Genomic DNA, 9,254 nt, shown 5'->3' with positions numbered 1-9,254 from the left:
CCCTCGGCCGGCCGGAGCGCCCTGCCGCCGCCTAAGCCTCCCCGCCTTCCCCGCCCTCCGCCGCCGCCCGCGGCCCCGCGCCCGCTCCGCGCCCTCTCCCCGCCCGCCCGCCATGAGCCCGGCCGACGCCAAGCGCGGGGCCAAGCGCCGGAAGAACAAGCGGGGCGGCGGCGGCGGCTCGGGCGGGGGCAACGGCGGCGCGGGCGGCGGCAAGGCCGGCCCGGCGGCGGTGCTGCGCGGCTCCCAGGCCGTGGGCCTGGCGGCTCCGGGCGGCGCGGCGGCGGCCAACGGGCCCCTCGGCGCGGGCGCGGGCGCGGGCGGCGCCGCCCCCGGAGGCTACTTCGAGGTAAGCAGCGGCGGGGCGGGGGCGGGGTGGGCGGGCGGACCCGGGCTGGCCTCCCGCCGGGGGCCCGGCTCCGCGCGGGTAACGGGCGGGCGCGGGGCCGGGCCGGGGCGGGCCGGAGCTGCGGGGAGGCCGCGGGCCGCTGGCGCCGTGACAGCCCTCCCGCGGGGCCGGCGAGCGCGGGGGACCGGCTGCCCGCGCCAGGTGCCGGCATCTCCTGGGTGCGGCGCGCCGCGCTGCCTGCGCCTCTGCCCACCTGCGCGGTGCTGTCACGGACCCGGGGCTGCTGCCATCCCGCCCCGCGCCGAGCTCGTCCTTGAAATTGCTCGTGTGCAATTCCAGAATAATTAGGAGTCAGGTGACGAGCGGGGCTTCCCTTCGGAGTCGAGCGTGCTTTCAAAGGTGGTGTCACGGTGCCTCCCTTCTCCATCCCTCGCGAGGGGTGACTGAGCAGCGCCCTCACAGAAGTTTTCTTTTTCTGCTCCGATTTGGTCATTTGAAAGCTACCTGACAGTCTCTCGGAGCCCTGGCTCTTCGCCTCCAGCTTCTTAAAAAAGTTTTCAGGGGTAATCGGTGGTCTGGTGACTCGGGCACGTATTTAGTGTTTGGGCTTGAGGAATTTGAAAAGTACTTTTTTTTTTTTTTCCTTTTTTTCCTGTGTTTACGAAAGCAGCGAGCACACGCTGCATCTCCGGGTGGTGGTGGGTTGCTGCACCTTTGTTAGGCGGTTGGTCCCAGCACTTGAGAAGACACAATGGTAGTGCGAGGGTGTGCGCTTGACAGGCATTTCCAGTTCGTTCCAATGGCTCCTGAAGGATCATGGACTTTAACAAAGTTGGGTGGTTACAACTGAAATCAGGTTGTTTTAAAGATCTTTGCAATTAAGAGAGAGCCTCATTAGGAGCGTTTGCGGTGCCAGATTATGACACATGAATTGTGTGCAAGATGCTCAGTACTGTGTTGGAATGGTATGCAGTGAGAGCAGATAAGGAACGGTTGCATACGGCGTGGCTTTCTGATGCTTTTGCTGTTAGTGAACATACAGCAACGTATGTGTCCTTTAGTTTCAGTTTAAAGTCCCTTCAGCCTCTGCTGTAGTGGAGTAATAAGTGCTCTTGTTGGAGCTTTCTTTAGATGATATTGCTACCTTTGTTGGGATCCTGGATGGTAGCCCTGGCCTTCAGCTTCCAGAGGCTAACCTTTCCAATACTCTGGACAGGGAAACAGGTACAGTTGTTGGGATCAGGGATGAGGTTTAGGCGTTTGGATCCTGGGCTGTAAATTAAGGGCAGTGTTTGCTGCTGCTGGGGAGGTGAGGGTAGAAGGTCTGCCTGTGCAAATCCTTTACAAAAATGTGGATGATACTTGTTGTATCTTGGTGTAAAGTAGAACATTTATGTTGAGTCAGTAAAAACAAGTTTGTGGTACCATTGTTTCGGGTTTTAATAAATCCCATTTACTTTGCAATACTTAGGTAGAATAGTCTTCTTTTAGGCTATTCTAACCACATTAAATTCATATGTAACCGTTTATCAAGTATTATTATCATCATTATTTTATTTTTTAGAGAGTGAGAGTTACATGCAGGCTACAGAGGGAGAGAAACTGTCAAGCCGGCTCCACACCCAGCAGGAGCCCCTCGCCCATGAGATCATGAGCTGAGCGGAAACCAAGAGTTGGACCCTTAACCGATTGAGCCTCTCAGGCACCCCCATCTAGTATTCTTTTTGACGGAATTGTCTTACTCTGTTAAACTTCTGAATCAAGGTTTTTGACCATGAACCCCTGTAAGAAATAAGACTAAGACCTGTAGTGTATACTTCTGCTTACACAACAAAAATTTTAATGAATAATATTCCAGTACTTTTTAATCTTTTTAATTCTGTTCCATTTCATTAATAAAGTGGTTGTGGTACACAGAATTACTTTACTGTGTACCATTGATTCGTGACCTGCACCTTGAAAAACACTCTCTTTTACTGTATTTTATTTTATTTTTTAAAGATTTATTTATTTATGATAGACAGAGAGGCAGAGACACAGGTGGAGGGAGAAGCAGGCTCCATGCCGGGAGCCCGACGTGGGACTCGATCCCGGGGCTCCAGGATTGCGCCCTGGGCCAAAGGCAGGCGCCAAACCGCTGAGCCACCCAGGGATCCCCTCTTTTACTGTATTTTAAAGTTTTTTTTTTTTTTTTTTTTTTGTATTTTAAAGTTTTAAAGTTCTATCGTGAGCTTTAAAATTTCTTTGCAAGTATTTTTGATAACTGTGAAACATACCCACGGTGACAGGGCTAAAAGTGTTCTTGACACTGATCATAAAAATCCTTATTGTAATTCTGAAGGCTCTGGGTTGTTTCCCCAAGAAGGTGAGCTCTTTGGGGGAATCTTGTCTGGTGCAGAAGAGGCACCCCAGAACAGTTGTTGTCAACAAATAACAGGGAGTGGGTACCGGCCCTCCATTTCCGGGAGAAGCTTATGTTTGATTTCAGGGGTGCATCTTTTCCATTCTATGTGGGGTCACCAGACCAGAAAGTGCCTGAGACAGAGGTAAGAGTGGAAGCACTGTGTTGATTCTCAGTAGGGGTCCCGTGTGTTGGAAATAGCCCTGAGTGTTAAACCTACGACCGCCTTCCCCAGAGCAGCTGCTCAGGCAGAGGGCCTTTCTGCATGTGGGCGGCTTCTACATAGAAGCAAGGGCTGAGAGGCCAGTAGGAAAACATCATGTAGCTTATAGAGTTTTTGACCCACCAAAACCTGGGGGATACAAATTGGATAGGCTCTGCGCCCTCAGGCAAGGTGTCAAACTCACGCTGCCTTGGTGTCCTAAGTAATGTGGCACCTAGCTCCTAGGGTTATTGTAAGAATTAAATAAACAGTGCCTGGTAACACATAATGTGCTGTGTATGTGCATAGTCATTAATTTCCAGGAGGCTGGGTTGGACTTTATTTGGGGATTTTGCCACAGGATGATTTTGATCAAGCTTTTTCCACTTGTGAAATGGGAAAACCTTGTACAGTTAAGAATGGTGAACATGAATGGGTCTTGTATAAGGCCTTGTTCTAATAGCCTTGTTCTGCAGTCTGCTCTGATGTGTTAGTAAAGGGTTGGCTCTGAAATGAAAAGTTGGTAGGTGAAGGGTGTTGTGACTAGATCTTACTATTTTGCTTTTCTTTTTTTAAAAAAATATTTTATTTATTAATTTATGAGGGAGAGATAGAGGAAAAGCTAGGGTGGGGGTGGGGGGCAGAGGGGCAGAGAGAGAGGGAGAAGCAGGGTCCTCGCTGAGCTGGGAGCCTGATGTGGGGCGCTCGATCCCAGGGCCCCAAGATCATGACCTGAGCCAAACGCAGACGCTTAACTGACTGAGCCACCCAGGCACCACATGCCTTTTATGTTTTATTTTTAATTTTATTTTTTTTTAAGATTTTATTTATTCATTCATGAGAGACACATGGAGAGAGTAAGGCAGAGACATAGAGGGACAAGCAGGCTCCCTACAAGGAGCCCAGTGTGGGACTCGATCACGTCCTGAGCTGAAAGCAGATGCTCAACTGCTGAGCCACCCAGATGTCCCATGCATTTCTATTTTAAATGTAATTTTCATAACGTTTGTGATGTATTAAGTGAAGAAGGAAGCTTACAAAATAGAAAATGTTTGTTGTACAGACCCGCTTTTGTAAAATATCTGTGTGTATATATATTTGCATAGAAAAGTCTGATAGGGTATGCATCAAAATATTTTGTGGTGGAAATTCTGATGGCTTTCTTTTTTTTTCCTTTCTGCACATGCCTCAAGCTTTAAGACTTTTCTACAGGGGGATCCCTGGATGGCTCAGTGGTTTGGTGCCTGCCTTCGGCCCAGGGTGTGGTCCTGGAGTCCGGGATCGAGTCCCACATCGGGCTCCCTGCACGGAGCCTGCTTCTCCCTCTGCCTGTGTCTCTGCCTCTCTGCCTCTCTCTGTGTCTCTCATGAATAAATAAAATCTTTAAAAAAAAAAAAAAAAGACTTTTCTACAGCGAGTGTTACTTGTAGAGCAAAAAAAAAAAAAAAAGTGATACTTTTACAACCTGATATTACTAACATTTTTTTCTTTCTCTTTTTGTTTTTAGGATTTTATTTATTTGAGAGAGAGAATGAGTACGAGTAGGGAGAGGGGAGAGGTAGAGGAAGAGGAAGAAGCAGACTTCCCAGTGGGCAGGGAGCCTAACTTGGGACTCTGTCCCAGGACCTGCAGATCATGACCCGAGCCAAAGGTAGCCACTTGACCAAATGAGTGGTCGCCCCACATCATTTTTCAAATACAACTGATTTGAGCTTTTTCTATTTTTATTTATTTTTTATTTTTTTTGCCTTTTCTATTTTTAATAGTCAATATATGCAAAATGTTTTTACACCATCAGAATCCTGTTTTCTGAATAGGTGTCCAAAATTAAGTCATGCACATATTATTTACAAAACCCAGAATTCCTCTATTATGGAAATTGACCCATGTCACTAGCTGTTGGAATATCAAGTTACATATAGTTTACACTCATGGAGGGCTCAAAAGGGAGTTTAGAGCTATTTTTATAATGCTGTTAGAGATTTATAAAAGGAAGCCATTTGGGGGTAGGGATCAAAGTACATTTTCAAACAGGGATATTAAAATTGTGAAGTCAGAGAAACCTGTTGTGGTGTAGGGGGCATTTGTAACAATATGAATCCTTTTCATTGATGAAAAGGTGGCAAGAAGGAGATGATGTTAGTAATGTCTAAAGGTTATCCTACAAGTATATTCATAGTTAGATGGTATAATTATGGATTTGGGGGTACGTTGGATGTGTTGCAGAAATTGCTGCTGTGATAAAATGAGGTTCAGTCATAACTTTCTAGTTCGCATTTGCCTTAATGACCTGAGGATGTATGTCAAATAAAGATCTAGAACCTTAATGTGCTTTAAGTAAGATTAACAATTTGATGAAGCTGCAAAGAGCACCTCTTTGATTCAGCATTTTATGTATGTGTACACCAGTGTAACTAATATATCAAGATATAAAATACAGATAAAGAATATTCCCAGTACCCTAGAATGCTCCCTTGTTCCCCTTTGCAGTCATCCCCACCAACTCTTCTTGTGCATTTTGGCTTTATTTGAATTTCACGTAAAAGTACTCTGCCAGTGCTCTGGCTCAACATTGAGGTGCAGCCATGTTGTTGAGGTAGCAGCTCATCATTGTGTTTCATGGCATGCAGTTTTCCATTGTGTGAATATACCATAGGTTATTCATTCTTTTTTTTTTAATTTTTTAAAATTAAAAAAAATTTTTTTTTTAATTTTTATTTATTTATGATAGTCACAGAGAGAGAGAGAGAGGCAGAGACACAGGCAGAGGGAGAAGCAGGCTCCATGCACCGGGAGCCCGATGTGGGATTCGATCCCGGGTCTCCAGGATCGCGCCCTGGGCCAAAGGCAGGCGCCAAACCGCTGCACCACCCAGGGATCCCTATTCATTCTATTATTGATGGACATATATATGGGTTATTTTATGTTATGACTGATATGCACATTCCTGTACATGTCTTCTGTTGAACGTGAGTACTCATTTCAGTCCAGTGTATATCTGTATATATCTGGAGTGGAATTGCTAAGTGTACATGTAGTTTGACTTTAGTAGATACTGCCAGGCAGTTTTTCTAAGTGGTTTTATTGTATACTAATTAAAAAATTAACATGTAGTGAAATTGATGTTTTAAAATGTACTGGCGGATTTAACACATATATAGATTAATGTATCCATTATCACTGTTAGGATACAGAAGAGTTTCATTACCCACAAAAGCTCCCTCATGGAATCCCTGTGAGATCACACTCTCTCCCACCCCTAAACTCTTGGCAGCCAGTACTTTGTTACTATGATTTTATCTTTTGGAGAAGTCATTTAAATGGAATCATATAGTATGTAACTTATTGAGACTGGTTTATTTCACTGAGCTTGCCTAACAACTTTGAGACTCATCTGAATTGTTCCTTTTTACTGCTGAGTAGTATTCCATTATATGGATGTACCACAGTTTATCCATTTTCCCCATGGTGGATGTTGAGGTTCTTTCCAGGTTTTTGTGAAAATAAATACAGCTGCTATATTTGTGTACAGGTTTTTTGTATGGAAGTAAATTTTCATTTTTCTAGTGTTTTCATATTTACTAAGGTGTGGGTGCTGGGTAATATGATAATATATATATTTTTAAAGATTTTATTTATTTGAGAGAGAGAACAGAGAGGAGAGGCAGATGGAGAGAGAGAAGCAGACTCCCCGCTAAGCAGGGAGCCTGACTCGGGGCTCCATTTAGGGACCCTGAGATGGTGACCTTGAGCCCAAGGCAGATGCTTCACCCACTGAGCCACCCAGGCTCCCCCGGTCATATGGTAATATAAGAAACTGCCCAACTATTTTCAGAGTGGCCTTACCTATTCTTTCAACTTCTACCAGCAATGTATGAGAGTTCCAGTTACTCGGCATCCTTGGTAGCACTTCATATTGTCAGTAGTTTTTATTTTAAGCATTTTAATAGGTGTGGTGTGGTTTTAATTTGCATTTCCCTAATGACTACTGATACTGAACACTTTTCATGTGTTTGCCATTCTTGTATCCTCTTGGGTGAAGTATTTATTCAGACTTTGCATATTTTTAATTGGGTTATTTCCTTACTTTTGAGTTTTTATAGTTTATAATTCTGATAGGAATCTTAGGATGGATTTGTAATTCGCAAACTTTTTTTTTTTTAAAGATTTTATTTATTTATTCATGAGAAACACAGAGAGGAGAGAGAGAGAGAGAGAGAGAGAGAGAGGCAGAGACACAGGCAGAAGGAGAAGCAGGCTCCATGCAGAGAGCCCGACATGGGACTCAATCTTGGGTCTCCAGGATCACGCCCTGGGCTGAAGACGGCACTAAACCGTTGAGCCACCCGGGCTGCCCCAAACTTTTTTTTTTTTTTTTTTTTCAGTCTGTATCTTGTATTTTTATTCTATTAATTGTTTTTATTTCTTTCAAGGAAAAAATTAATTTTGATGAAGTTCAGCTTTTTTCTTTTATGAATCACAATTTTTGGTGTCATATCTAAGAACTCTGTTTTGTAAAACCTCAGATTATAAAGATTTCTTTTCTCCTCTTGTTTTCTTCTGAAAGTTTCATAGTTTTACATTTAGATCTGTGATTCATTTTGAGTTAATTATATATAAGGTATCATATTCAGATAGGGATTTTTTTAGTTTGTTTGTTTTTGTTTTGTTTTTGGGCATATGGGTGTCAGGTTGTTCCAGGCCCTTTTGTTGAAAGGATATCCTTTCTCCATTGAATTGACTTTTCACCTGTGTTAGAAATTAGTTGGCCTTATTTAAGTGGGTTATTTCTGTACTCTCTCTTCTGTTCCATTGATTTATAGGTCTATTTCATTGCCTATACCTCATGTCTTAATTATTGCAAGTCTTAAAATTGAGCAAGGTGATTTCTCCAACTTTATTTATTTTTTATTTCTCCAACTTTAAAGAAAAAAATTTTGACTATTTAGTTGTTTTGCTTTCCATACATTTTAGAATCAGCTTGCCTGTATTTACAAATAATGCTTCTGGGATTTGAATGGAATAGTCCTAAATCCATAGATCAGTTTGATGGAGAATTGACGCATTTATTATTTTGAGTCTTCCAATTTGTGAACATGGTATGCATCTCTATTTGGTGATCTTTGATTTTGTTTTTTTATTGAGATAGAATTGGCATTTAATTTGTGTTTGATTCCTTTTGTTGGTGTTTTGTAGTTTCCAACAGATAGAGTCTGTACATGTTTTGTTAGATTTATATATAAGTAATACATTTTTGCCAACTTTCTAAATGTGCTTTTGAAAAATTTGTTTTACTTATGTATAATTAGTATAGGGAAATGTAATTAATTTTTTTGTGTCTATCTTCTGTCCTTTGATCTTGCTAAAATCGTATTCTGGGAACTTTGGGGTGGATTCATTGGAATTTTCTGTGTAGACAATCATGGTGTCTGGGTAGTGATTTTTTTCTTGTTTTCCATTCCAAACACCTTTTCTTTCTTTATTGCACTGGCTAGGACTTGTACTACAATTTCCTTGTTCTGATTTTAGATTGAAAGCATTCAGTATTTCACCATAAAGTATGTCTCCTGTAGATTTTTGTTGATGTTCATTATTAGGCTGAGGAAATTCCTTTCTTTCTTTCTTTCTTTCTTTCTTTCTTTCTTTCTTTCTTTCTTTCTTTCTTTCTTTCTTTCTTTTTTTTTTGGAAATTCCTTTCTACTTCTAGTTGCCTGAGAGTCTTATTAGTGGATGTTGGATTTTATCAAATGCTTTTTTGAATCAAATTGATGTGATCATGTAGTTTTTCCTTATTAGACTGTTAATGTGGTAGATCACCTTAATGATTTTTGACTATTGAACCAGCTTTGCATTCCTGGAATGAACCCTGCTTGGTCATGGTATATTACTTTTTCAGTTGCTTGAATTTAGTAGTATTTTGTTAAGCTTTATTGTATCTGTTTTCTTGAACTCTGTCAGTAGTTTTCTTGTACTATTGTTCTTGGCCAGATTTGGTATCAGCATCATGTCGGCCTCATTAAGTAACTTAGGAAGTGGTCCTTTCTCTCTGTTATAGTGTGTGCTTTTCAAAGAATTGGTCGATTTCCTCTAAGTTGTTGAATTTAAGTGTGTAGAGTTGTCTTAGTATTCTACTATAATATGTAATATGTCTGGGGGTCTGCAGTGATGCCTCCTCTTTTATTCTTTTTTTTTTTTTTTTTTTAAGATTCTACCCATTTGACAGAGAGAGGGCGAGTGCGAGCATACAAGCAAGGGGAGTAGCAGTCAAAGGGAAAGGAAGAAGCAGGGTCCCTGCCAAGCAGAGA

At 42.5% G+C, this 9,254-nt stretch overlaps 1 protein-coding gene across 3 annotated transcripts in view; it reads left to right on the top strand.

The window, feature by feature from the left end:
- Nucleotides 1-290: 290 nt before the first annotated feature.
- FAM193A (family with sequence similarity 193 member A) overlaps nt 291-9,254 on the top strand; it is a 165,302-nt gene continuing 156,338 nt past the window's right edge. For all 3 annotated transcript variants that reach the window (XM_038533228.1, XM_038533229.1, XM_038533226.1), the window contains exon 1: nt 291-346. The gene's annotated coding sequence lies outside the window, so the exon portion shown is untranslated. The remainder of the gene's footprint in view (nt 347-9,254) is intronic.

Source organism: Canis lupus, chromosome 3, assembly GCF_011100685.1.
Source record: "Canis lupus familiaris isolate Mischka breed German Shepherd chromosome 3, alternate assembly UU_Cfam_GSD_1.0, whole genome shotgun sequence".
Lineage (NCBI taxonomy): Eukaryota > Metazoa > Chordata > Mammalia > Carnivora > Canidae > Canis > Canis lupus.
This window is presented reverse-complemented; position numbering and strand designations above follow the sequence as displayed.